Here is a 24,970-nt window from a genome sequence, read left to right on the forward strand (position 1 = left end):
TAAATTATTTTATTTGAAGGCTTTTATGTTTTTGTTGAAATGTTGCGTGCTGGATGCTAATGCTAACGCTAAATGCTACGCTAGCTAGCTACTTTTACACAAATTATTGTTTTCCTATGGTTGAGAAGCATATTTTGAAAATCTGAGTTGACAGTGTTGTTTACAAAAGGCTAAGCTTCAGAGATGGCATATTTAGTTCATTTCATTTGCGATTTTCATGAATAGTTAACGTTGCGATATGGTAATGAGCTTGAGTCTGTATTCACGATCCCGGATCCGGGATGGGGAGATCAGAAAGGTTAACTGAAGGGTTGTCCCAACTTGTTCAAATCATTATAATACTACTACTAATAATAGTTAAAGCAGTGTTCCTTATCAGTCCAGTATGTGTGCAGGTATATGTGCTTACAACCAGCCTTTCTTGGTATTGCTGGTTGTAGTACATATACCTGCATACATACTGGACAGTAGGTGGCAATGGTACTGTACACTGATTGTATATGGGGTGCAACAAACTTACCTGAGACTCCCTGTCTGTCCCTGCATATCTGTCCCCAGTTCTGCTGTCTGTGTGCAGTCTGCCCTAGCAGGGGCTAAAATCTGATATCAACTTTGAAGGGGACAATTACATGACATTTTCTCAAGCGCAATTCCTGAAAAAACACCAAAAGTAGTGCTGTAACACATAGCCTAAGCTGTAATATGTTAAATGTATATTGAGGAACCATAATCACTACTACTGGATAATTGATAGGTACAGTAGTGAACTGAAGGGTTGTCCCAACTTGTTCAAATCATTATAATACTACTACTAATAATAGTTAAAAGCAGTGTTCCTTATCAGTCCAGTATGTGTGCAGGTATATGTGCTTACAACCAGCCAATCTTGGTATTGCTGGTTGTAGTACATATACCTGCATACATACTGGACAGTAGGTGGCAATGGTACTGTACACTGACTGTATATGGGGTGCAACAAACTTACCTGAGACTCCCTGTCTCTACCAGTCTGTCCCTGCATATCTGTCCCCAGTTCTGCTGTCTGTGTGCCATCTGCCCTAGCAGGGGCTAAAATCAGATATCAACTTTGAAGGTGACAATTACATGACATTTTCTCAAGAGCAATTCCTGAAAAAACACCAAAAGTAGTGCTGTAACACATAGCCTACGCTGTAATATGTTAAATGTATATTGAGGAACCATGATCACTACTACTGGATAATTGATAGGTACAGTAGTTAACTGAAGGGTTGTCCCAACTTGTTCAAATCATTATAATACTACTACTAATAATAGTTAAAAGCAGTGTTCCTTATCAGTCCAGTATGTGAGCAGGTATATGTGCTTACAACCAGCCAATCTTGGTATTGCTGGTTGTAGTACATATACCTGCATACATACTGGACAGTAGGTGGCAATGGTACTGTACACTGACTGTATATGGATGGCAAACAAACTTACCTGAGACTCCCTGACTCTGCCAGTCTGTCCCTGCATATCTGTCCCCAGTTCTGCTGTCTGTGTGCCATCTGCCCTAGCAGGGGCTAAAATCGGATATCAACTTTGAAGGGGACAATTACATGACATTTTCTCAAGCGCAATTCCTGAAAAAACACCAAAAGTAGTGCTGTAACACATTGCCTAAGCGGTAATATGTTAAATGTATATTGAGGAACCATAATCACTACTACTGGATAATTGATAGGTACAGTAGTGAACTGAAGGGTTGTCCCAACTTGTTCAAATCATTATAATACTACTACTAATAATAGTTAAAAGCAGTGTTCCTTATCAGTCCAGTATGTATGCAGGTATATGTGCTACATACAACCAGCCTTTCTTGGTATTGCTGGTTGTAGTACATATACCTACATACATACTGGACAGTAGGTGGCAATGGTACTGTACACTGACTGTATATGGGGTGCAACAAACTTACCTGAGACTCCCTGTCTCTACCAGTCTGTCCCTGCATATCTGTCCCCAGTTCTGCTGTCTGTGTGCCATCTGCCCTAGCAGGGGCTAAAATCGGATATCAACTTTGAAGGTGACAATTACATGACATTTTCTCAAGAGCAATTCCTGAAAAAACACCAAAAGTAGTGCTGTAACACATAGCCTACGCTGTAATATGTTAAATGTATATTGAGGAACCATGATCACTACTACTGGATAATTGATAGGTACAGTAGTTAACTGAAGGGTTGTCCCAACTTGTTCAAATCATTATAATACTACTACTTATAATAGTTAAAGCAGTGTTCCTTATCAGTCCAGTATGTGAGCAGGTATATGTACTACAACCAGCCTTTCTTGGTATTGCTGGTTGTAGTACATATACCTGCATACATACTGGACAGTAGGTGGCAATGGTACTGTACACTGACTGTATATGGGGTGCAACAAACTTACCTGAGACTCCCTGTCTCTGCCAGTCTGTCCCTGCATATCTGTCCCCAGTTCTGCTGTCTGTGTGCAGTCTGCCCTAGCAGGGGCTAAAATCTGATATCAACTTTGAAGGGGACAATTACATGACATTTTCTCAAGCGCAATTCCTGAAAAAACACCAAAAGTAGTGCTGTAACACATAGCCTAAGCTGTAATATGTTAAATGTATATTGAGGAACCATAATCACTACTACTGGATAATTGATAGGTACAGTAGTGAACTGAAGGGTTGTCCCAACTTGTTCAAATCATTATAATACTACTACTAATAATAGTTAAAAGCAGTGTTCCTTATCAGTCCAGTATGTGTGCAGGTATATGTGCTTACAACCAGCCAATCTTGGTATTGCTGGTTGTAGTACATATACCTGCATACATACTGGACAGTAGGTGGCAATGGTACTGTACACTGACTGTATATGGGGTGCAACAAACTTACCTGAGACTCCCTGTCTCTACCAGTCTGTCCCTGCATATCTGTCCCCAGTTCTGCTGTCTGTGTGCCATCTGCCCTAGCAGGGGCTAAAATCGGATATCAACTTTGAAGGTGACAATTACATGACATTTTCTCAAGAGCAATTCCTGAAAAAACACCAAAAGTAGTGCTGTAACACATAGCCTACGCTGTAATATGTTAAATGTATATTGAGGAACCATGATCACTACTACTGGATAATTGATAGGTACAGTAGTTAACTGAAGGGTTGTCCCAACTTGTTCAAATCATTATAATACTACTACTTATAATAGTTAAAGCAGTGTTCCTTATCAGTCCAGTATGTGAGCAGGTATATGTACTACAACCAGCCTTTCTTGGTATTGCTGGTTGTAGTACATATACCTGCATACATACTGGACAGTAGGTGGCAATGGTACTGTACACTGACTGTATATGGGGTGCAACAAACTTACCTGAGACTCCCTGTCTCTGCCAGTCTGTCCCTGCATATCTGTCCCCAGTTCTGCTGTCTGTGTGCAGTCTGCCCTAGCAGGGGCTAAAATCTGATATCAACTTTGAAGGGGACAATTACATGACATTTTCTCAAGCGCAATTCCTGAAAAAACACCAAAAGTAGTGCTGTAACACATAGCCTAAGCTGTAATATGTTAAATGTATATTGAGGAACCATAATCACTACTACTGGATAATTGATAGGTACAGTAGTGAACTGAAGGGTTGTCCCAACTTGTTCAAATCATTATAATACTACTACTAATAATAGTTAAAAGCAGTGTTCCTTATCAGTCCAGTATGTGTGCAGGTATATGTGCTTACAACCAGCCAATCTTGGTATTGCTGGTTGTAGTACATATACCTGCATACATACTGGACAGTAGGTGGCAATGGTACTGTACACTGACTGTATATGGATGGCAAACAAACTTACCTGAGACTCCCTGTCTCTACCAGTCTGTCCCTGCATATCTGTCCCCAGTTCTGCTGTCTGTGTGCCATCTGCCCTAGCAGGGGCTAAAATCAGATATCAACTTTGAAGGTGACAATTACATGACATTTTCTCAAGAGCAATTCCTGAAAAAACACCAAAAGTAGTGCTGTAACACATAGCCTACGCTGTAATATGTTAAATGTATATTGAGGAACCATGATCACTACTACTGGATAATTGATAGGTACAGTAGTTAACTGAAGGGTTGTCCCAACTTGTTCAAATCATTATAATACTACTACTAATAATAGTTAAAAGCAGTGTTCCTTATCAGTCCAGTATGTGAGCAGGTATATGTGCTTACAACCAGCCAATCTTGGTATTGCTGGTTGTAGTACATATACCTGCATACATACTGGACAGTAGGTGGCAATGGTACTGTACACTGACTGTATATGGATGGCAAACAAACTTACCTGAGACTCCCTGACTCTGCCAGTCTGTCCCTGCATATCTGTCCCCAGTTCTGCTGTCTGTGTGCCATCTGCCCTAGCAGGGGCTAAAATCGGATATCAACTTTGAAGGGGACAATTACATGACATTTTCTCAAGCGCAATTCCTGAAAAAACACCAAAAGTAGTGCTGTAACACATAGCCTAAGCGGTAATATGTTAAATGTATATTGAGGAACCATAATCACTACTACTGGATAATTGATAGGTACAGTAGTGAACTGAAGGGTTGTCCCAACTTGTTCAAATCATTATAATACTACTACTAATAATAGTTAAAGCAGTGTTCCTTATCAGTCTAGTATGTATGCAGGTATATGTGCTACATACAACCAGCCTTTCTTGGTATTGCTGGTTGTAGTACATATACCTGCATACATACTGGACAGTAGGTGGCAATGGTACTGTACACTGACTGTATATGGGGTGCAACAAACTTACCTGAGACTCCCTTTCTCTGCCAGTCTGTCCCTGCATATCTGTCCCCAGTTCTGCTGTCTGTGTGCAGTCTGCCCTAGCAGGGGCTAAAATCTGATATCAACTTTGAAGGGGACAATTACATGACATTTTCTCAAGCGCAATTCCTGAAAAAACACCAAAAGTAGTGCTGTAACACATAGCCTAAGCTGTAATATGTTAAATGTATATTGAGGAACCATAATCACTACTACTGGATAATTGATAGGTACAGTAGTGAACTGAAGGGTTGTCCCAACTTGTTCAAATCATTATAATACTACTACTAATAATAGTTAAAAGCAGTGTTCCTTATCAGTCCAGTATGTGTGCAGGTATATGTGCTTACAACCAGCCAATCTTGGTATTGCTGGTTGTAGTACATATACCTGCATACATACTGGACAGTAGGTGGCAATGGTACTGTACACTGACTGTATATGGGGTGCAACAAACTTACCTGAGACTCCCTGTCTCTACCAGTCTGTCCCTGCATATCTGTCCCCAGTTCTGCTGTCTGTGTGCCATCTGCCCTAGCAGGGGCTAAAATCGGATATCAACTTTGAAGGTGACAATTACATGACATTTTCTCAAGAGCAATTCCTGAAAAAACACCAAAAGTAGTGCTGTAACACATAGCCTACGCTGTAATATGTTAAATGTATATTGAGGAACCATGATCACTACTACTGGATAATTGATAGGTACAGTAGTTAACTGAAGGGTTGTCCCAACTTGTTCAAATCATTATAATACTACTACTTATAATAGTTAAAGCAGTGTTCCTTATCAGTCCAGTATGTGAGCAGGTATATGTACTACAACCAGCCTTTCTTGGTATTGCTGGTTGTAGTACATATACCTGCATACATACTGGACAGTAGGTGGCAATGGTACTGTACACTGACTGTATATGGGGTGCAACAAACTTACCTGAGACTCCCTGTCTCTGCCAGTCTGTCCCTGCATATCTGTCCCCAGTTCTGCTGTCTGTGTGCAGTCTGCCCTAGCAGGGGCTAAAATCTGATATCAACTTTGAAGGGGACAATTACATGACATTTTCTCAAGCGCAATTCCTGAAAAAACACCAAAAGTAGTGCTGTAACACATAGCCTAAGCTGTAATATGTTAAATGTATATTGAGGAACCATAATCACTACTACTGGATAATTGATAGGTACAGTAGTGAACTGAAGGGTTGTCCCAACTTGTTCAAATCATTATAATACTACTACTAATAATAGTTAAAAGCAGTGTTCCTTATCAGTCCAGAATGTGTGCAGGTATATGTGCTTACAACCAGCCAATCTTGGTATTGCTGGTTGTAGTACATATACCTGCATACATACTGGACAGTAGGTGGCAATGGTACTGTACACTGACTGTATATGGATGGCAAACAAACTTACCTGAGACTCCCTGACTCTGCCAGTCTGTCCCTGCATATCTGTCCCCAGTTCTGCTGTCTGTGTGCCATCTGCCCTGGCAGGGGCTAAAATCGGATATCAACTTTGAAGGGGACAATTACATGACATTTTCTCAAGAGCAATTCCTGAAAAAACACCAAAAGTAGTGCTGTAACACATAGCCTACACTGTAATATATTAAATGTATATTGAGGAACCATAATCACTACTACTGGATAATTGATAGGTACAGTAGTGAACTGAAGGGTTGTCCCAACTTGTTCAAATCATTATAATACTACTACTAATAATAGTTAAAGCAGTGTTCCTTATCAGTCCAGTATGTGTGCAGGTATATGTGCTTACAACCAGCCAATCTTGGTATTGCTGGTTGTAGTACATATACCTGCATACATACTGGACAGTAGGTGGCAATGGTACTGTACACTGACTGTATATGGATGGCAAACAAACTTACCTGAGACTCCCTGACTCTGCCAGTCTGTCCCTGCATATCTGTCCCCAGTTCTGCTTTCTGTGTGCCATCTGCCCTAGCAGGGGCTAAAATCGGATATCAACTTTGAAGGGGACAATTACATGACATTTTCTCAAGCGCAATTCCTGAAAAAACACCAAAAGTAGTGCTGTAACACATAGCCTAAGCGGTAATATGTTAAATGTATATTGAGGAACCATAATCACTACTACTGGATAATTGATAGGTACAGTAGTGAACTGAAGGGTTGTCCCAACTTGTTCAAATCATTATAATACTACTACTAATAATAGTTAAAAGCAGTGTTCCTTATCAGTCCAGTATGTGTGCAGGTATATGTGCTTACAACCAGCCAATCTTGGTATTGCTGGTTGTAGTACATATACCTGCATACATACTGGACAGTAGGTGGCAATGGTACTGTACACTGACTGTATATGGATGGCAAACAAACTTACCTGAGACTCCCTGACTCTGCCAGTCTGTCCCTGCATATCTGTCCCTAGTTCTGCTGTATGTGTGCCATCTGCCCTAGCAGGGGCTAAAATCTGATATCAACTTTTAAGGGGACAATTACATGACATTTTCTCAAGAGCAATTCCTGAAAAAACACCAAAAGTAGTGCTGTAACACATAGCCTAAGCGGTAATATGTTAAATGTATATTGAGGAACCATAATCACTACTACTGGATAATTGATAGGTACAGTAGTTAACTGAAGGGTTGTCCCAACTTGTTCAAATCATTATAATACTACTACTTATAATAGTTAAAGCAGTGTTCCTTATCAGTCCAGTATGTGAGCAGGTATATGTACTACAACCAGCCTTTCTTGGTATTGCTGGTTGTAGTACATATACCTGCATACATACTGGACAGTAGGTGGCAATGGTACTGTACACTGACTGTATATGGGGTGCAACAAACTTACCTGAGACTCCCTGTCTCTGCCAGTCTGTCCCTGCATATCTGTCCCCAGTTCTGCTGTCTGTGTGCCATCTGCCCTAGCAGGGGCTAAAATCTGATATCAACTTAGAAGGGACAATTACATGACATTTTCTCAAGAGCAATTCCTGAAAAAACACCAAAAGTAGTGCTGTAACACATAGCCTACGCTGTAATATGTAAAATGTATATTGAGGAACCATAATCACTACTACTGGATAATTGATAGGTACAGTAGTGAACTGAAGGGTTGTCCCAACTTGTTCAAATCATTATAATACTACTACTAATAATAGTTAAAAGCAGTGCTCCTTATCAGTCCAGTATGTGTGCAGGTATATGTGCTACATACAACCAGCCTTTCTTGGTATTGCTGGTTGTAGTACATATACCTGCATACATACTGAACAGTAGGTGGCAATGGTACTGTACACTGACTGTATATGGATGGCAAACAAACTTACCTGAGACTCCCTGTCTCTGCCAGTCTGTCCCTGCATATCTGTCCCCAGTTCTGCTGTCTGTGTGCAGTCTGCCCTAGCAGGGGCTAAAATCTGATATCAACTTTGGAGGGGACAATTACATTACATTTTCTCAAGAGCAATTCCTGAAAAAACACCAAAAGTAGTGCTGTAACACATAGCCTAAGCTGTAATATGTTAAATGTATATTGAGGAACCATAATCACTACTACTGGATAATTGATAGGTACAGTAGTTAAAACCAGTTGCATCTCTAGGGGCGCTATTTCATTTTTGGATAAAAAACATTCCCGTTTTAAGCGCGATATTTTGTCACGAACAGATGCTCGACTATGCATATTCTTGACAGTTTTGGAAAGCAAAGATTTTGTCTGTAAGTGCCCCAGAACTCATTCTACAGGCGAAACCAAGATGATACGTCAAACAGGAAATGAGCAGAATTTCTGAAGCTCTGTTTTCTAATGTCTCCTTATATGGCTGTGAATGCGACAGGAATAAGCTTAGACCTTCTGCCGTTTCCCCAAGATGTCGGCAGCATTGTGACGTATTTGTAGGCATATCATTGGAAGATTGACCATAAGAGACTACATTTTCCAAGTGTCCGCCTGGTGTCCTGCGTCGAAACTGGTGCGCAAAGCCATGTGCAAGTATTTTTCCATTTGATTGAGAGGGGAAACCATGCTTCCACGAACGATATATCATCGAAGAGATATGTGAAAAACACCTTGAGGATTGATTCTAAACAACGTTTGCCATGTTTTCAGTCGATATTATGGAGTTAATTTGGAAAAAAGTTTGCGTTTTGAGGACTGAATTTTCGGGTTTTTTTGGTAGCCAAATGTGATGTACAAAACGGAGCTATTTCTAATACACAAAGAATATTTTTGGAAAAACTGAGCATCTGCTATCTAACTGAGAGTCTCCTCATTGAAAACATCTGAAGTTCTTCAAAGGTAAATTATTTTATTTGAAGGCTTTTATGTTTTTGTTGAAATGTTGCGTGCTGGATGCTAATGCTAACGCTAAATGCTACGCTAGCTAGCTACTTTTACACAAATGATTGTTTTCCTATGGTTGAGAAGCATATTTTGAAAATCTGAGTTGACAGTGTTGTTTACAAAAGGCTAAGCTTCAGAGATGGCATATTTAGTTCATTTCATTTGCGATTTTCATGAATAGTTAACGTTGCGATATGGTAATGAGCTTGAGTCTGTATTCACGATCCCGGATCCGGGATGGGGAGATCAGAAAGGTTAACTGAAGGGTTGTCCCAACTTGTTCAAATCATTATAATACTACTACTAATAATAGTTAAAGCAGTGTTCCTTATCAGTCCAGTATGTGTGCAGGTATATGTGCTTACAACCAGCCTTTCTTGGTATTGCTGGTTGTAGTACATATACCTGCATACATACTGGACAGTAGGTGGCAATGGTACTGTACACTGACTGTATATGGGGTGCAACAAACTTACCTGAGACTCCCTGTCTCTGCCAGTCTGTCCCTGCATATCTGTCCCCAGTTCTGCTGTCTGTGTGCAGTCTGCCCTAGCAGGGGCTAAAATCTGATATCAACTTTGAAGGGGACAATTACATGACATTTTCTCAAGCGCAATTCCTGAAAAAACACCAAAAGTAGTGCTGTAACACATAGCCTAAGCTGTAATATGTTAAATGTATATTGAGGAACCATAATCACTACTACTGGATAATTGATAGGTACAGTAGTGAACTGAAGGGTTGTCCCAACTTGTTCAAATCATTATAATACTACTACTAATAATAGTTAAAAGCAGTGTTCCTTATCAGTCCAGTATGTGTGCAGGTATATGTGCTTACAACCAGCCAATCTTGGTATTGCTGGTTGTAGTACATATACCTGCATACATACTGGACAGTAGGTGGCAATGGTACTGTACACTGACTGTATATGGATGGCAAACAAACTTACCTGAGACTCCCTGACTCTGCCAGTCTGTCCCTGCATATCTGTCCCCAGTTCTGCTGTATGTGTGCCATCTGCCCTAGCAGGGGCTAAAATCTGATATCAACTTTTAAGGGGACAATTACATGACATTTTCTCAAGAGCAATTCCTGAAAAAACACCAAAAGTAGTGCTGTAACACATAGCCTAAGCGGTAATATGTTAAATGTATATTGAGGAACCATAATCACTACTACTGGATAATTGATAGGTACAGTAGTGAACTGAAGTGTTGTCCCAACTTGTTCAAATCATTATAATACTACTACTAATAATAGTTAAAAGCAGTGTTCCTTATCAGTCCAGTATGTGTGCAGGTATATGTGCTTACAACCAGCCAATCTTGGTATTGCTGGTTGTAGTACATATACCTGCATACATACTGGACAGTAGGTGGCAATGGTACTGTACACTGACTGTATATGGGGTGCAACAAACTTACCTGAGACTCCCTGTCCCTGCATATCTGTCCCCAGTTCTGCTGTCTGTGTGCCATCTGCCCTAGCAGGGGCTAAAATCTGATATCAACTTAGAAGGGACAATTACATGACATTTTCTCAAGAGCAATTCCTGAAAAAACACCAAAAGTAGTGCTGTAACACATAGCCTACGCTGTAATATGTAAAATGTATATTGAGGAACCATAATCACTACTACTGGATAATTGATAGGTACAGTAGTGAACTGAAGGGTTGTCCCAACTTGTTCAAATCATTATAATACTACTACTAATAATAGTTAAAAGCAGTGCTCCTTATCAGTCCAGTATGTGTGCAGGTATATGTGCTACATACAACCAGCCTTTCTTGGTATTGCTGGTTGTAGTACATATACCTGCATACATACTGGACAGTAGGTGGCAATGGTACTGTACACTGACTGTATATGGATGGCAAACAAACTTACCTGAGACTCCCTGTCTCTGCCAGTCTGTCCCTGCATATCTGTCCCCAGTTCTGCTGTCTGTGTGCAGTCTGCCCTAGCAGGGGCTAAAATCTGATATCAACTTTGGAGGGGACAATTACATGACATTTTCTCAAGAGCAATTCCTGAAAAAACACCAAAAGTAGTGCTGTAACACATAGCCTAAGCTGTAATATGTTAAATGTATATTGAGGAACCATAATCACTACTACTGGATAATTGATAGGTACAGTAGTGAACTGAAGGGTTGTCCCAACTTGTTCAAATCATTATAATACTACTACTAATAATAGTTAAAAGCAGTGTTCCTTATCAGTCCAGTATGTGTGCAGGTATATGTGCTTACAACCAGCCAATCTTGGTATTGCTGGTTGTAGTACATATACCTGCATACATACTGGACAGTAGGTGGCAATGGTACTGTACACTGACTGTATATGGGGTGCAACAAACTTACCTGAGACTCCCTGTCTCTGCCAGTCTGTCCCTGCATATCTGTCCCCAGTTCTGCTGTCTGTGTGCCATCTGCCCTAGCAGGGGCTAAAATCTGATATCAACTTAGAAGGGACAATTACATGACATTTTCTCAAGAGCAATTCCTGAAAAAACACCAAAAGTAGTGCTGTAACACATAGCCTACGCTGTAATATGTAAAATGTATATTGAGGAACCATAATCACTACTACTGGATAATTGATAGGTACAGTAGTGAACTGAAGGGTTGTCCCAACTTGTTCAAATCATTATAATACTACTACTAATAATAGTTAAAAGCAGTGCTCCTTATCAGTCCAGTATGTGTGCAGGTATATGTGCTACATACAACCAGCCTTTCTTGGTATTGCTGGTTGTAGTACATATACCTGCATACATACTGGACAGTAGGTGGCAATGGTACTGTACACTGACTGTATATGGATGGCAAACAAACTTACCTGAGACTCCCTGTCTCTGCCAGTCTGTCCCTGCATATCTGTCCCCAGTTCTGCTGTCTGTGTGCAGTCTGCCCTAGCAGGGGCTAAAATCTGATATCAACTTTGGAGGGGACAATTACATGACATTTTCTCAAGAGCAATTCCTGAAAAAACACCAAAAGTAGTGCTGTAACACATAGCCTAAGCTGTAATATGTTAAATGTATATTGAGGAACCATAATCACTACTACTGGATAATTGATAGGTACAGTAGTGAACTGAAGGGTTGTCCCAACTTGTTCAAATCATTATAATACTACTACTAATAATAGTTAAAAGCAGTGTTCCTTATCAGTCCAGAATGTGTGCAGGTATATGTGCTTACAACCAGCCAATCTTGGTATTGCTGGTTGTAGTACATATACCTGCATACATACTGGACAGTAGGTGGCAATGGTACTGTACACTGACTGTATATGGATAGCAAACAAACTTACCTGAGACTCCCTGACTCTGCCAGTCTGTCCCTGCATATCTGTCCCCAGTTCTGCTGTCTGTGTGCCATCTGCCCTGGCAGGGGCTAAAATCGGATATCAACTTTGAAGGGGACAATTACATGACATTTTCTCAAGAGCAATTCCTGAAAAAACACCAAAAGTAGTGCTGTAACACATAGCCTACACTGTAATATGTTAAATGTATATTGAGGAACCATAATCACTACTACTGGATAATTGATAGGTACAGTAGTGAACTGAAGGGTTGTCCCAACTTGTTCAAATCATTATAATACTACTACTAATAATAGTTAAAGCAGTGTTCCTTATCAGTCCAGTATGTGTGCAGGTATATGTGCTACATACAACCAGCCTTTCTTGGTATTGCTGGTTGTAGTACATATACCTGCATACATACTGGACAGTAGGTGGCAATGGTACTGTACACTGACTGTATATGGGGTGCAACAAACTTACCTGAGACTCCCTGTCTCTGCCAGTCTGTCCCTGCATATCTGTCCCCAGTTCTGCTGTCTGTGTGCCATCTGCCCTAGCAGGGGCTAAAATCTGATATCAACTTTGAAGGGGACAATTACATGACATTTTCTCAAGCGCAATTCCTGAAAAAACACCAAAAGTAGTGCTGTAACACATAGCCTACGCTGTAATATGTTAAATGTATATTGAGGAACCATAATCACTACTACTGGATAATTGATAGGTACAGTAGTTAAAACCAGTTGCATCTCTAGGGGCGCTATTTCATTTTTGGATAAAAAACATTCCCGTTTTAAGCGCGATATTTTGTCACGAACAGATGCTCGACTATGCATATTCTTGACAGTTTTGGAAAGCAAAGATTTTGTCTGTAAGTGCCCCAGAACTCATTCTACAGGCGAAACCAAGATGATACGTCAAACAGGAAATGAGCAGAATTTCTGAAGCTCTGTTTTCTAATGTCTCCTTATATGGCTGTGAATGCGACAGGAATAAGCTTAGACCTTCTGCCGTTTCCCCAAGATGTCGGCAGCATTGTGACGTATTTGTAGGCATATCATTGGAAGATTGACCATAAGAGACTACATTTTCCAAGTGTCCGCCTGGTGTCCTGCGTCGAAACTGGTGCGCAAAGCCATGTGCAAGTATTTTTCCATTTGATTGAGAGGGGAAACCATGCTTCCACGAACGATATATCATCGAAGAGATATGTGAAAAACACCTTGAGGATTGATTCTAAACAACGTTTGCCATGTTTTCAGTCGATATTATGGAGTTAATTTGGAAAAAAGTTTGCGTTTTGAGGACTGAATTTTCGGGTTTTTTTGGTAGCCAAATGTGATGTACAAAACGGAGCTATTTCTAATACACAAAGAATCTTTTTGGAAAAACTGAGCATCTGCTATCTAACTGAGAGTCTCCTCATTGAAAACATCTGAAGTTCTTCAAAGGTAAATTATTTTATTTGAAGGCTTTTATGTTTTTGTTGAAATGTTGCGTGCTGGATGCTAATGCTAACGCTAAATGCTACGCTAGCTAGCTACTTTTACACAAATTATTGTTTTCCTATGGTTGAGAAGCATATTTTGAAAATCTGAGTTGACAGTGTTGTTTACAAAAGGCTAAGCTTCAGAGATGGCATATTTAGTTCATTTCATTTGCGATTTTCATGAATAGTTAACGTTGCGATATGGTAATGAGCTTGAGTCTGTATTCACGATCCCGGATCCGGGATGGGGAGATCAGAAAGGTTAACTGAAGGGTTGTCCCAACTTGTTCAAATCATTATAATACTACTACTAATAATAGTTAAAGCAGTGTTCCTTATCAGTCCAGTATGTGTGCAGGTATATGTGCTTACAACCAGCCTTTCTTGGTATTGCTGGTTGTAGTACATATACCTGCATACATACTGGACAGTAGGTGGCAATGGTACTGTACACTGATTGTATATGGGGTGCAACAAACTTACCTGAGACTCCCTGTCTGTCCCTGCATATCTGTCCCCAGTTCTGCTGTCTGTGTGCAGTCTGCCCTAGCAGGGGCTAAAATCTGATATCAACTTTGAAGGGGACAATTACATGACATTTTCTCAAGCGCAATTCCTGAAAAAACACCAAAAGTAGTGCTGTAACACATAGCCTAAGCTGTAATATGTTAAATGTATATTGAGGAACCATAATCACTACTACTGGATAATTGATAGGTACAGTAGTGAACTGAAGGGTTGTCCCAACTTGTTCAAATCATTATAATACTACTACTAATAATAGTTAAAAGCAGTGTTCCTTATCAGTCCAGTATGTGTGCAGGTATATGTGCTTACAACCAGCCAATCTTGGTATTGCTGGTTGTAGTACATATACCTGCATACATACTGGACAGTAGGTGGCAATGGTACTGTACACTGACTGTATATGGGGTGCAACAAACTTACCTGAGACTCCCTGTCTCTGCCAGTCTGTCCCTGCATATCTGTCCCCAGTTCTGCTGTCTGTGTGCAGTCTGCCCTAGCAGGGGCTAAAATCTGATATCAACTTTGAAGGGGACAATTACATGACATTTTCTCAAGCGCAATTCCTGAAAAAACACCAAAAGTAGTGCTGTAACACATAGCCTAAGCTGTAATATGTTAAATGTATATTGAGGAACCATAATCACTACTACTGGATAATTGATAGGTACAGTAGTGAACTGAAGGGTTGTCCCAACTTGTTCAAATCATTATAATACTACTACTAATAATGGTTAAAGCAGTGTTCCTTATCAGTCCAGTATGTATGCAGGTATATGTGCTACATACAACCAGCCTTTCTTGGTATTGCTGGTTGTAGTACATATACCTGCATACATACTGGACAGTAGGTGGCAATGGTACTGTACACTGACTGTATATGGGGTGCAACAAACTTACCTGAGACTCCCTTTCTCTGCCAGTCTGTCCCTGCATATCTGTCCCCAGTTCTGCTGTCTGTGTGCAGTCTGCCCTAGCAGGGGCTAAAATCTGATATCAACTTTGAAGGGGACAATTACATGACATTTTCTCAAGCGCAATTCCTGAAAAAACACCAAAAGTAGTGCTGTAACACATAGCCTAAGCTGTAATATGTTAAATGTATATTGAGGAACCATAATCACTACTACTGGATAATTGATAGGTACAGTAGTGAACTGAAGGGTTGTCCCAACTTGTTCAAATCATTATAATACTACTACTAATAATAGTTAAAAGCAGTGTTCCTTATCAGTCCAGTATGTGTGCAGGTATATGTGCTTACAACCAGCCAATCTTGGTATTGCTGGTTGTAGTACATATACCTGCATACATACTGGACAGTAGGTGGCAATGGTACTGTACACTGACTGTATATGGATGGCAAACAAACTTACCTGAGACTCCCTGACTCTGCCAGTCTGTCCCTGCATATCTGTCCCCAGTTCTGCTGTCTGTGTGCCATCTGCCCTAGCAGGGGCTAAAATCGGATATCAACTTTGAAGGGGACAATTACATGACATTTTCTCAAGCGCAATTCCTGAAAAAACACCAAAAGTAGTGCTGTAACACATAGCCTAAGCGGTAATATGTTAAATGTATATTGAGGAACCATAATCACTACTACTGGATAATTGATAGGTACAGTAGTGAACTGAAGGGTTGTCCCAACTTGTTCAAATCATTATAATACTACTACTAATAATGGTTAAAGCAGTGTTCCTTATCAGTCCAGTATGTATGCAGGTATATGTGCTACATACAACCAGCCTTTCTTGGTATTGCTGGTTGTAGTACATATACCTGCATACATACTGGACAGTAGGTGGCAATGGTACTGTACACTGACTGTATATGGGGTGCAACAAACTTACCTGAGACTTCCTTTCTCTGCCAGTCTGTCCCTGCATATCTGTCCCCAGTTCTGCTGTCTGTGTGCAGTCTGCCCTAGCAGGGGCTAAAATCTGATATCAACTTTGAAGGGGACAATTACATGACATTTTCTCAAGCGCAATTCCTGAAAAAACACCAAAAGTAGTGCTGTAACACATAGCCTAAGCTGTAATATGTTAAATGTATATTGAGGAACCATAATCACTACTACTGGATAATTGATAGGTACAGTAGTGAACTGAAGGGTTGTCCCAACTTGTTCAAATCATTATAATACTACTACTAATAATAGTTAAAAGCAGTGTTCCTTATCAGTCCAGTATGTGTGCAGGTATATGTGCTACATACAACCAGCCTTTCTTGGTATTGCTGGTTGTAGTACATATACCTGCATACATACTGGACAGTAGGTGGCAATGGTACTGTACACTGACTGTATATGGGGTGCAACAAACTTACCTGAGACTCCCTGTCTCTACCAGTCTGTCCCCAGTTCTGCTGTCTGTGTGCCATCTGCCCTAGCAGGGGCTAAAATCTGATATCAACTTTGAAGGGGACAATTACATGACATTTTCTCAAGAGCAATTCCTGAAAAAACACCAAAAGTAGTGCTGTAACACATAGCCTACGCTGTAATATGTTAAATGTATATTGAGGAACCATAATCACTACTACTGGATAATTGATAGGTACAGTAGTTAACTGAAGGGTTGTCCCAACTTGTTCAAATCATTATAATACTACTACTAATAATAGTTAAAGCAGTGTTCCTTATCAGTCCAGTATGTATGCAGGTATATGTGCTACATACAACCAGCCTTTCTTGGTATTGCTGGTTGTAGTACATATACCTGCATACATACTGGACAGTAGGTGGCAATGGTACTGTAAACTAACTGTATATGGGGTGCAACAAACTTACCTGAGACTCCCTGTCTCTGCCAGTCTGTCCCTGCATATCTGTCCCCAGTTCTGCTGTCTGTGTGCCATCTGCCCTAGCAGGGGCTAAAATCGGATATCAACTTTGGAGGGGACAATTACATGACATTTTCTCAAGAGCAATTCCTGAAAAAACACCAAAAGTAGTGCTGTAACACATAGCCTAAGCGGTAATATGTTAAATGTATATTGAGGAACCATAATCACTACTACTGGATAATTGATAGGTACAGTAGTGAACTGAAGGGTTGTCCCAACTTGTTCAAATCATTATACTACTACTACTAATAATAGTTAAAAGCAGTGTTCCTTATCAGTCCAGTCTGTGTGCAGGTATATGTGCTACATACAACCAGCCTTTCTTGGTATTGCTGGTTGTAGTACATGTAGGTGGCAATGGTACTGTACACTGACTGTATATGGGGTGCAACAAACTTACCTGAGACTCCCTGTCTCTGCCAGTCTGTCCCTGCATATCTGTCCCCAGTTCTGCTGTCTGTGTGCCATCTGCCCTAGCAGGGGCTAAAATCGGATATCAACTTTGAAGGGGACAATTACATGACATTTTCTCAAGCGCAATTCCTGAAAAAACACCAAAAGTAGTGCTGTAACACATAGCCTAAGCGGTAATATGTTAAATGTATATTGAGGAACCATAATCACTACTACTGGATAATTGATAGGTACAGTAGTGAACTGAAGGGTTGTCCCAACTTGTTCAAATCATTATAATACTACTACTAATAATGGTTAAAGCAGTGTTCCTTATCAGTCCAGTATGTATGCAGGTATATGTGCTACATACAACCAGCCTTTCTTGGTATTGCTGGTTGTAGTACATATACCTGCATACATACTGGACAGTAGGTGGCAATGGTACTGTACACTGACTGTATATGGGGTGCAACAAACTTACCTGAGACTCCCTTTCTCTGCCAGTCTGTCCCTGCATATCTGTCCCCAGTTCTGCTGTCTGTGTGCAGTCTGCCCTAGCAGGGGCTAAAATCTGATATCAACTTTGAAGGGGACAATTACATGACATTTTCTCAAGCGCAATTCCTGAAAAAACACCAAAAGTAGTGCTGTAACACATAGCCTAAGCTGTAATATGTTAAATGTATATTGAGGAACCATAATCACTACTACTGGATAATTGATAGGTACAGTAGTGAACTGAAGGGTTGTCCCAACTTGTTCAAATCATTATAATACTACTACTAATAATAGTTAAAAGCAGTGTTCCTTATCAGTCCAGTATGTGTGCAGGTATATGTGCTACATACAACCAGCCTTTCTTGGTATTGCTGGTTGTAGTACATATACCTGCATACATACTGGACAGTAGGTGGCAATGGTACTGTACACTGACTGTATATGGGGTGCAACAAACTTACCTGAGACTCCCTGTCTCTACCAGTCTGTCCCCAGTTCTGCTGTCTGTGTGCCATCTGCCCTAGCAGGGGCTAAAATCTGATATCAACTTTGAAGGGGACAATTACATGACATTTTCTCAAGAGCAATTCCTGAAAAAACACCAAAAGTAGTGCTGTAACACATAGCCTACGCTGTAATATGTTAAATGTATATTGAGGAACCATAATCACTACTACTGGATAATTGATAGGTACAGTAGTTAACTGAAGGGTTGTCCCAACTTGTTCAAATCATTATAATACTACTACTAATAATAGTTAAAGCAGTGTTCCTTATCAGTCCAGTATGTATGCAGGTATATGTGCTACATACAACCAGCCTTTCTTGGTATTGCTGGTTGTAGTACATATACCTGCATACATACTGGACAGTAGGTGGCAATGGTACTGTAAACTAACTGTATATGGGGTGCAACAAACTTACCTGAGACTCCCTGTCTCTGCCAGTCTGTCCCTGCATATCTGTCCCCAGTTCTGCTGTCTGTGTGCCATCTGCCCTAGCAGGGGCTAAAATCGGATATCAACTTTGGAGGGGACAATTACATGACATTTTCTCAAGAGCAATTCCTGAAAAAACACCAAAAGTAGTGCTGTAACACATAGCCTAAGCGGTAATATGTTAAATGTATATTGAGGAACCATAATCACTACTACTGGATAATTGATAGGTACAGTAGTGAACTGAAGGGTTGTCCCAACTTGTTCAAATCATTATACTACTACTACTAATAATAGTTAAAAGCAGTGTTCCTTATCAGTCCAGTCTGTGTGCAGGTATATGTGCTACATACAACCAGCCTTTCTTGGTATTGCTGGTTGTAGTACATGTAGGTGGCAATGGTACTGTACACTGACTGTATATGGGGTGCAACAAACTTACCTGAGACTCCCTTTCTCTGCCAGTCTGTCCCTGCATATCTGTCCCCAGTTCTGCTGTCTGTGTGCAGTCTGCCCTAGCAGGGGCTAAAATCTGATATCAACATTGAAGGGGACAATTACATGACATTTTCTCAAGCGCAATTCCTGAAAAAAGACCAAAAGTAGTGCTGTAACACATAGCCTAAGCTGTAATATGTTAAATGTATATTGAGGAACCATAATCACTACTACTGGATAATTGATAGGTACAGTAGTGAACTGAAGGGTTGTCCCAACTTGTTCAAATCATTATAATACTACTACTAATAATAGTTAAAAGCAGTGTTCCTTATCAGTCCAGTATGTGTGCAGGTATATGTGCTTACAACCAGCCAATCTTGGTATTGCTGGTTGTAGTACATATACCTGCATACATACTGGACAGTAGGTGGCAATGGTACTGTACACTGACTGTATATGGATGGCAAACAAACTTACCTGAGACTCCCTGACTCTGCCAGTCTGTCCCTGCATATCTGTCCCCAGTTCTGCTGTCTGTGTGCCATCTGCCCTAGCAGGGGCTAAAATCGGATATCAACTTTGAAGGGGACAATTACATGACATTTTCTCAAGCGCAATTCCTGAAAAAACACCAAAAGTAGTGCTGTAACACATAGCCTAAGCGGTAATATGTTAAATGTATATTGAGGAACCATAATCACTACTACTGGATAATTGATAGGTACAGTAGTGAACTGAAGGGTTGTCCCAACTTGTTCAAATCATTATAATACTACTACTAATAATAGTTAAAGCAGTGTTCCTTATCAGTCCAGTATGTATGCAGGTATATGTGCTACATACAACCAGCCTTTCTTGGTATTGCTGGTTGTAGTACATATACCTGCATACATACTAGACAGTAGGTGGCAATGGTACTGTACACTGACTGTATATGGGGTGCAACAAACTTACCCGAGACTCCCTGTCTCTGCCAGTCTGTCCCTGCATATCTGTCACCAGTTCTGCTGTCTGTGTGCCATCTGCCCTAGCAGGGGCTAAAATCTGATATCAACTTTGGAGGGGACAATTACATGACATTTTCTCAAGAGCAATTCCTGAAAAAACACCAAAAGTAGTGCTGTAATATGTTAAATGTATATTGAGGAACCATAATCACTACTACTGGATAATTGATAGGTACAGTAGTGAACTGAAGGGTTGTCCCAACTTGTTCAAATCATTATAATACTACTACTAATAATAGTTAAAAGCAGTGTTCCTTATCAGTCCAGTATGTGTGCAGGTATATGTGCTTACAACCAGCCAATCTTGGTATTGCTGGTTGTAGTACATATACCTGCATACATACTGGACAGTAGGTGGCAATGGTACTGTACACTGACTGTATATGGATGGCAAACAAACTTACCTGAGACTCCCTGACTCTGCCAGTCTGTCCCTGCATATCTGTCCCCAGTTCTGCTGTCTGTGTGCCATCTGCCCTAGCAGGGGCTAAAATCGGATATCAACTTTGAAGGGGACAATTACATGACATTTTCTCAAGCGCAATTCCTGAAAAAACACCAAAAGTAGTGCTGTAACACATAGCCTAAGCGGTAATATGTTAAATGTATATTGAGGAACCATAATCACTACTACTGGATAATTGATAGGTACAGTAGTGAACTGAAGGGTTGTCCCAACTTGTTCAAATCATTATAATACTACTACTAATAATAGTTAAAAGCAGTGTTCCTTATCAGTCCAGTATGTGTGCAGGTATATGTGCTACATACAACCAGCCTTTCTTGGTATTGCTGGTTGTAGTACATATACCTGCATACATACTGGACAGTAGGTGGCAATGGTACTGTACACTGACTGTATATGGGGTGCAACAAACTTACCTGAGACTCCCTGTCTCTACCAGTCTGTCCCCAGTTCTGCTGTCTGTGTGCCATCTGCCCTAGCAGGGGCTAAAATCTGATATCAACTTTGAAGGGGACAATTACATGACATTTTCTCAAGAGCAATTCCTGAAAAAACACCAAAAGTAGTGCTGTAACACATTGCCTACGCTGTAATATGTTAAATGTATATTGAGGAACCATAATCACTACTACTGGATAATTGATAGGTACAGTAGTTAACTGAAGGGTTGTCCCAACTTGTTCAAATCATTATACTACTACTACTAATAATAGTTAAAAGCAGTGTTCCTTATCAGTCCAGTCTGTGTGCAGGTATATGTGCTACATACAACCAGCCTTTCTTGGTATTGCTGGTTGTAGTACATGTAGGTGGCAATGGTACTGTACACTGACTGTATATGGGGTGCAACAAACTTACCTGAGACTCCCTGTCTCTGCCAGTCTGTCCCTGCATATCTGTCCCCAGTTCTGCTGTCTGTGTGCCATCTGCCCTAGCAGGGGCTAAAATCGGATATCAACTTTGAAGGGGACAATTACATGACATTTTCTCAAGCGCAATTCCTGAAAAAACACCAAAAGTAGTGCTGTAACACATAGCCTAAGCGGTAATATGTTAAATGTATATTGAGGAACCATAATCACTACTACTGGATAATTGATAGGTACAGTAGTGAACTGAAGGGTTGTCCCAACTTGTTCAAATCATTATAATACTACTACTAATAATGGTTAAAGCAGTGTTCCTTATCAGTCCAGTATGTATGCAGGTATATGTGCTACATACAACCAGCCTTTCTTGGTATTGCTGGTTGTAGTACATATACCTGCATACATACTGGACAGTAGGTGGCAATGGTACTGTACACTGACTGTATATGGGGTGCAACAAACTTACCTGAGACTCCCTTTCTCTGCCAGTCTGTCCCTGCATATCTGTCCCCAGTTCTGCTGTCTGTGTGCAGTCTGCCCTAGCAGGGGCTAAAATCTGATATCAACTTTGAAGGGGACAATTACATGACATTTTCTCAAGCGCAATTCCTGAAAAAACACCAAAAGTAGTGCTGTAACACATAGCCTAAGCTGTAATATGTTAAATGTATATTGAGGAACCATAATCACTACTACTGGATAATTGATAGGTACAGTAGTGAACTGAAGGGTTGTCCCAACTTGTTCAAATCATTATAATACTACTACTAATAATAGTTAAAAGCAGTGTTCCTTATCAGTCCAGTATGTGTGCAGGTATATGTGCTTACAACCAGCCAATCTTGGTATTGCTGGTTGTAGTACATATACCTGCATACATACTGGACAGTAGGTGGCAATGGTACTGTACACTGACTGTATATGGATGGCAAACAAACTTACCTGAGACTCCCTGACTCTGCCAGTCTGTCCCTGCATATCTGTCCCCAGTTCTGCTGTCTGTGTGCCATCTGCCCTAGCAGGGGCTAAAATCGGATATCAACTTTGAAGGGGACAATTACATGACATTTTCTCAAGCGCAATTCCTGAAAAAACACCAAAAGTAGTGCTGTAACACATAGCCTAAGCGGTAATATGTTAAATGTATATTGAGGAACCATAATCACTACTACTGGATAATTGATAGGTACAGTAGTGAACTGAAGGGTTGTCCCAACTTGTTCAAATCATTATAATACTACTACTAATAATAGTTAAAGCAGTGTTCCTTATCAGTCCAGTATGTATGCAGGTATATGTGCTACATACAACCAGCCTTTCTTGGTATTGCTGGTTGTAGTACATATACCTGCATACATACTAGACAGTAGGTGGCAATGGTACTGTACACTGACTGTATATGGGGTGCAACAAACTTACCTGAGACTCCCTGTCTCTGCCAGTCTGTCCCTGCATATCTGTCACCAGTTCTGCTGTCTGTGTGCCATCTGCCCTAGCAGGGGCTAAAATCTGATATCAACTTTGGAGGGGACAATTACATGACATTTTCTCAAGAGCAATTCCTGAAAAAACACCAAAAGTAGTGCTGTAATATGTTAAATGTATATTGAGGAACCATAATCACTACTACTGGATAATTGATAGGTACAGTAGTTAATTGAAGGGTTGTCCCAACTTGTTCAAATCATTATAATACTACTACTAATAATAGTTAAAGCAGTGTTCCTTATCAGTCCAGTATGTATGCAGGTATATGTGCTACATACAACCAGCCTTTCTTGGTATTGCTGGTTGTAGTACATATACCTGCATACATACTGGACAGTAGGTGGCAATGGTACTGTACACTGACTGTATATGGGGTGCAACAAACTTACCTGAGACTCCCTGTCTCTACCAGTCTGTCCCCAGTTCTGCTGTCTGTGTGCCATCTGCCCTAGCAGGGGCTAAAATCTGATATCAACTTTGAAGGGGACAATTACATGACATTTTCTCAAGAGCAATTCCTGAAAAAACACCAAAAGTAGTGCTGTAACACATAGCCTAAGCGGTAATATGTTAAATGTATATTGAGGAACCATAATCACTACTACTGGATAATTGATAGGTACAGTAGTGAACTGAAGGGTTGTCCCAACTTGTTCAAATCATTATACTACTACTACTAATAATAGTTAAAAGCAGTGTTCCTTATCAGTCCAGTCTGTGTGCAGGTATATGTGCTACATACAACCAGCCTTTCTTGGTATTGCTGGTTGTAGTACATGTAGGTGGCAATGGTACTGTACACTGACTGTATATGGGGTGCAACAAACTTACCTGAGACTCCCTGTCTCTGCCAGTCTGTCCCTGCATATCTGTCCCCAGTTCTGCTGTCTGTGTGCCATCTGCCCTAGCAGGGGCTAAAATCTGATATCAACTTTGAAGGGGACAATTACATGACATTTTCTCAAGAGCAATTCCTGAAAAAACACCAAAAGTAGTGCTGTAACACATAGCCTACGCTGTAATATGTTAAATGTATATTGAGGAACCATAATCACTACTACTGGATAATTGATAGGTACAGTAGTTAACTGAAGGGTTGTCCCAACTTGTTCAAATCATTATAATACTACTACTAATAATAGTTAAAGCAGTGTTCCTTATCAGTCCAGTATGTATGCAGGTATATGTGCTACATACAACCAGCCTTTCTTGGTATTGCTGGTTGTAGTACATATACCTGCATACATACTGGACAGTAGGTGGCAATGGTACTGTACACTGACTGTATATGGGGTGCAACAAACTTACCTGAGACTCCCTGTCTCTACCAGTCTGTCCCCAGTTCTGCTGTCTGTGTGCCATCTGCCCTAGCAGGGGCTAAAATCTGATATCAACTTTGGAGGGGACAATTACATGACATTTTCTCAAGAGCAATTCCTGAAAAAACACCAAAAGTAGTGCTGTAACACATAGCCTAAGCGGTAATATGTTAAATGTATATTGAGAAACCATAATCACTACTACTGGATAATTGATAGGTACAGTAGTGAACTGA

Source organism: Oncorhynchus mykiss, chromosome 8, assembly GCF_057628025.1.
Source record: "Oncorhynchus mykiss isolate SJ-2025 chromosome 8, ASM5762802v1, whole genome shotgun sequence".
NCBI classification, from domain to species: Eukaryota; Metazoa; Chordata; class Actinopteri; order Salmoniformes; family Salmonidae; genus Oncorhynchus; species Oncorhynchus mykiss.